The sequence below is a fragment of the Mandrillus leucophaeus genome, unplaced genomic scaffold (genome assembly GCF_000951045.1).
Source record: "Mandrillus leucophaeus isolate KB7577 unplaced genomic scaffold, Mleu.le_1.0 Scaffold147, whole genome shotgun sequence".
NCBI classification, from domain to species: domain Eukaryota; kingdom Metazoa; phylum Chordata; class Mammalia; order Primates; family Cercopithecidae; genus Mandrillus; species Mandrillus leucophaeus.
In genome coordinates this window covers 1,193,407-1,198,352 of record NW_012101443.1, presented here as the reverse complement: position 1 = coordinate 1,198,352, position 4,946 = coordinate 1,193,407, and the positions used below count along the sequence as shown (strand labels likewise).

The following is a 4,946-nucleotide window of genomic DNA, read 5'->3' as shown; positions in this document are numbered from 1 at the left end:
CTATTCGGGAGGCTGAGGCAAGAGAATTGCTTGAACCTGGGAGGTGGAAGTTGCAGTGAGCAGAGATCACACCACTGCTCTCCAGCCTGGGTGACAGAGCTAGACTCCGTCTCAAAAAAAAAAAAAAAGGTTTAAAAGAAGGCTGGGCTTGGTGGCTCATGCCTGTAATCCCAGCACTTTGGAAGTCCAAGGCGGGCAGATCATGAGGTCAAGAGATTGAGATCAGCCTGGCCAGTATAGTGAAACCCCATCTCTACTAAAAAGACAAAAATTAGCTGGGTGTGGTGGCATGCGCCTGCAGTCCCAGCTGCTCGGGAGGCTGAGGCAGGAGAATCACTTGAACCTAGGAGGCGGAGGTTGCAGTAAGCCGAGATTGCGCCACTGCACTCCAGTCTGGACGACAGAGCGAGACTCCCTCTCAAAAAAAGAAAAAAAAAAAGAACATGAACAAACTGGAGAAGGGTATAACTGGCAGAAAAATGCCCAGGGATGAAGGTAGCAAAACTCAATGACAACAGAAAGGCTTACCTTCCTCACGGTCCCTGCTGATGGATCAGACACAACTTCTCTATAAAAATGGGACATATAATAATTGTAGGGAGCCAGGCATGGTGGCTCACACCTGTAATCCCAGCACTTTGGGAGGCCGAGGCGGGTGGATCATCTGAGGTCAGGAGTTTGAGACCAGCCTGGCCAACATGATGAAATCCTGTCTCTACTAAAAATACAAAAATTAGCCAAGAGTGGTAACGCATGCCTGTAGTTGCAGCTCCTCAGGAGGCTAAGGTAGGAGAATCACTTGAACCTGTGAGGCGGAGGTTGCAGTGAGCTGAGATGGCACCACTGCACTCTAGCCTGGGCAACAGAATGAGATCTGTTTCAAAAAAAGAAAAAACATTGGAAGGGGCCAAAGGAAAACTTCCCTTTTGCTGTCTGAAGCCTTGCTGAAAATAAATTCACAAAAGGCAAATTAATAGGAGAAATGCCGGACAAAATTTATTAATGTGCATGGGGGAAAATCACAGAGCGATTTCTTCACCACACAGTGGGGTAGAGAATCTTGTTACAAGAGCATCCGGTAAGACTGTCAGGAGGTCTTCCTGAAGGTCTCATACCCTCTTCTGGAGTGAAAGGGAGATGGGGAAACGTGGATGATTTAGGAAGGTAGTAAATGATCTTCAGGGGAAGTCAATGGAATTGAAATATACAACGGCCTGGGACAAACTCTGTTGGACCCAATGAGCAAACAGTGGTTTGTGACGAAAGTCTATCCATGTGTGTGGACCAAGTTGTCTTTCTTCTTGCAATGAATTCAGTTAATGAAAACTTGAGGAAGGGACCAGAGGTAACTGTTTTCTTTTTTGGTGGATCCAGACTTCAGGCAGACAAAGGACCTTCAGAGAACAACTTCCTCCTGTGCTACGGGAGAGACAGAGGATTGAGAGACAGGAAGATGGGAGGAAAGTTAGAGAGATGTGGCCTCTTGTTCAGTTCAGTATGTCAAAGCACCGTGTTTTGGGGTAGCAGTTTCAGGACCCAGCCCAGTATAGCTCCCTAGTCCTGGCGCCCAGTCTCAGATCTCTTCAAGATAAACAATCTCATTAATGTCCTGATTTTTTTTTCATCATCCAATTACCCAGCTCATCTAGGCTGGTATATCTGTTGTTATATGATCATGTAACTCTGGAAGGTTTAGAGTTAAATATAGAAACGACGAGCTAAATCAAACCCATAGTACTAATATTTTTAGTACTAACCATTAAGTGTAAGACAATCTGCATGTGTCTGCTATTCATGCGACGTAGTAGTAAAGAAAGAAATTATCCTCATAGGGAATCTTACAGATTACCTTGCAATTTCAATTTAAAATGTGCAATTGATTTTATACTTGTGACTTTAAAATGAAGGTGTGAGATAATTTGGTAAAGTGTATACATTGTACTGATTGTATTAAGATAATCTTGTTACAAGAGTGTCCGGTAAGGCTGTCAGGAGGTCTTCTTCAAGGTCTCATGACAGTTGCTTCTGCTACTGTTACAGGCTGTTACAGGCTGTGCCATTTCCCCTTTTACCAAATGAACCCCAACAGGCTCAGGAAACGACAGCCAAGGCACAGCTGAGACCAGACTGGAATATTCAAATGCAAATTTTGCTAAAGGCTCACGTAGGGATCAGCAAACAGTTTTTGTAAATAACTAGATTGTGAAGATTTTATTCTTTAGGGCCCAGGAGGCAAAATTGAGATTCTGTAGATACTTACATAACCATTTAAAATGTAGCCACTTAAAAAAATATAAAAACTGGGTCGGGGGCGGTGGCTCACGCCTGTAATCCCAGCACTTTGGGAGTCCAAGGCGGGCAGATCACTTGAGGTCAGGAGTTCCAGACCAGCCTGGCCAACATGGTGAAACCCCATCTCTACTAAAAATTAGCTGGGCATGGTGGTGGACACCTGTAATCTCAGCTACTCTCGAGGCTGGGGCACAAGAATCGCTTGAATCCAGGAGGTGGAGGTTGCAGCGAGCCGCGATCACACCACTGCACTCCAGCCTGGGCGATAGAGAGAGACTCAGTCTCAAAAAAAAAAAAATAATAAAAATTAAAAAATATATATATAAACTATTCTTAATTCTGTGGCTATACCAAGACAGGCAACTGGATAAATTGGTCCATGGACCATAATTTGCTAACCCTTGGGCATAAAATTTAAAAAGATATCAAAATAAATAAATGCAGAGAATAACGCAAAATTAAATAAACCAGATTTCTAAGTACAACTCACCAGACTTCACATGAGTTTCCCTGCACTATTGTTCTTACCATTGTGTCTACTGGAACACATCTAAGGAAGCAGAAGTACTTTTGAGCAGGGCTTACAACTGTGGTGATAGCAATAGGAAGGGACAGACAATTTGAAAAAGCCTCCGTCCTGACTCTGTCTTCCTGCCAACCCTCAAATTATAGAGACTCTCCAAATGTGCTTATATTTATTGGAGGCCCACAGTGCCAGGTGCTATGCTGAGCACTAAGAATACGGTAGTGAGCAAGACTGGGTCCCTACCCCAAGGAGCTTACGGTTCCATGGGAAGACTGTCAAGAAAACGGCTCATTCTTCTGAAGTGCGGTAACTGTTCTCATAGCAGCATGGATGCACAACGTGGGCAGGCACCCACTGCACCCAGTTTTTAGGGACTAGGAGAGACTTCCTAGAGGACATGGTGTCCAAACTGAGGCCTGATGGATGAGAAGAACTTAGCAAGAGAAATAACTCAGCAGGTGCAATGCAGTGTGTGCCAAGTCGCAGCAGTAAAAGGGAGTGTCACTGTGTTTGGGGAGCTATGAGTATTTTATACAACCATTCAATGACTTACACAAAAGATGCATTCTCAACAAAGCACCTGTAACCAGGAAAAACAAATGCCCAAAGCAACATTCCTATAAAGCAGGATTTCTCAAACTTCAGTACTATTGCCACTTTCCTGGGCATTGTTGAACGTTTAGCAGCATCCTAGGTCCCTACCAACTTGCCAGTAGCAAGCATCTAGTTGAGGCAACCAAAAAACTCCAGACATTGCGAATGTCTCCTGGAGGGCAAAATCTCATTGAGATTGAGAACTGCTCATTGCTACTCCATTTTGCCAAGGAGAGGAGGTGACCAGATGTCTCAGTCAGATACAACCTCCTCCTTCCACCAACCACCAAATACTACCCCTGAAAGGTCTGACTAAGGCCTTTCATTCTGCAAGCACCGAGGGACCCCCATCCAGAAAAACCTGCTAGACTCATTCTTGGCAAGATGCAGGTCCATATTATCTGCACCATTCCTGTAGTTTAATGTGGTTACACAAACATTTACCAAATTGTAGTTGATTCCAAAGCATTTGTTTTTTATTGCCACTATATAGTGCACATACAGTTGCCAAGATGATGAAAACCAGGATGTGGGTAAAAAATGGTTCCTGCTGCCCAGCTCCTTATAGAGATTAGCATCATCCACCTAAGGGAGTGTAGTGAGGGCTTTTGGCTGTATGGATCTTACTGTTTTAACAGTTTGCTAATAAAAGTCTTAAGTGGCAAAAAAAGTCCAGCTACTTGAGAAGTGTCTATATGGCCGGACTTTAGAATACAGGATTGAGAGGCAAGTACATGAGTGACGCGGATAGGGAACTAGATTCTTACCACTGGAGGGCTCTAAGGACCACTGGTCAGGGGCCTTGTGTGCCAGCCTGAGGGCTTACTTTTAATCTTGAGGACACTGGGGAGCCAATGAAGAATTTTAAACTGGTGAGTGCCATGGCCAGATGAATTCAAATTTCTACAGCACTTACATTTTACAAAGTACGTTTCTGCACACGTCGCCTCATTTAACAATCTGTAGGGAGGGTATTGTTTCCATTTTGCAACTGAGGACTTTAATGAACTCAAGGCCAGAGAGCTAATAAAGTTGTGACCAGGATTGAGTAGAACCTAGGTCTTCATTTCCATATTGCTACCTGGGTGTGTTAACTGTAGTCAGATAAAAAACATGCACAAAGAGCCAAATAGGGGGGAAGTTGAAGCCAAAGAATAGATGAAAAAGAAGCTGCTTCCAACAGGGACTAGCACTGAATAGTTCATAGATATATTTCTGGACTTACTACTTTTTTTGTTATTCTTTTTTTTTTTTTTTTTTGGAGATGGAGTCTCGCTCTGTTGCCAAGGCTGGAGTGCAGTGGCACAATCTCAGCTCACTGCAATCTCCGCTTACCAGGTTCCAGCAATTCGCCTGCCTCAGCCTCCCAAGTAGCTGGGACTATAGGCAGGCAGCACCATGACCAGCTAATTTTTGCATTTTTAGTGGAGACAGGGTTTCGCCATGTTGGCCAGGCTAGTCTTATACTCCTGACCTCAGGTGATCCACCTGCTTCGGCCTCCCAAAGTGTTGGAATTATAGGTGTGAGTCACCG

The 4,946-nt window shown here is 44.2% G+C and overlaps 1 protein-coding gene across 1 annotated transcript in view; it reads right to left on the bottom strand.

Moving 5' to 3' along the window:
- Nucleotides 1-4,946, bottom strand: part of LOC105535492 (eukaryotic translation initiation factor 3 subunit A-like) — an 8,969-nt gene that overhangs the window by 777 nt on the left and 3,246 nt on the right. The gene's annotated exons all lie outside the window — the stretch shown is intronic.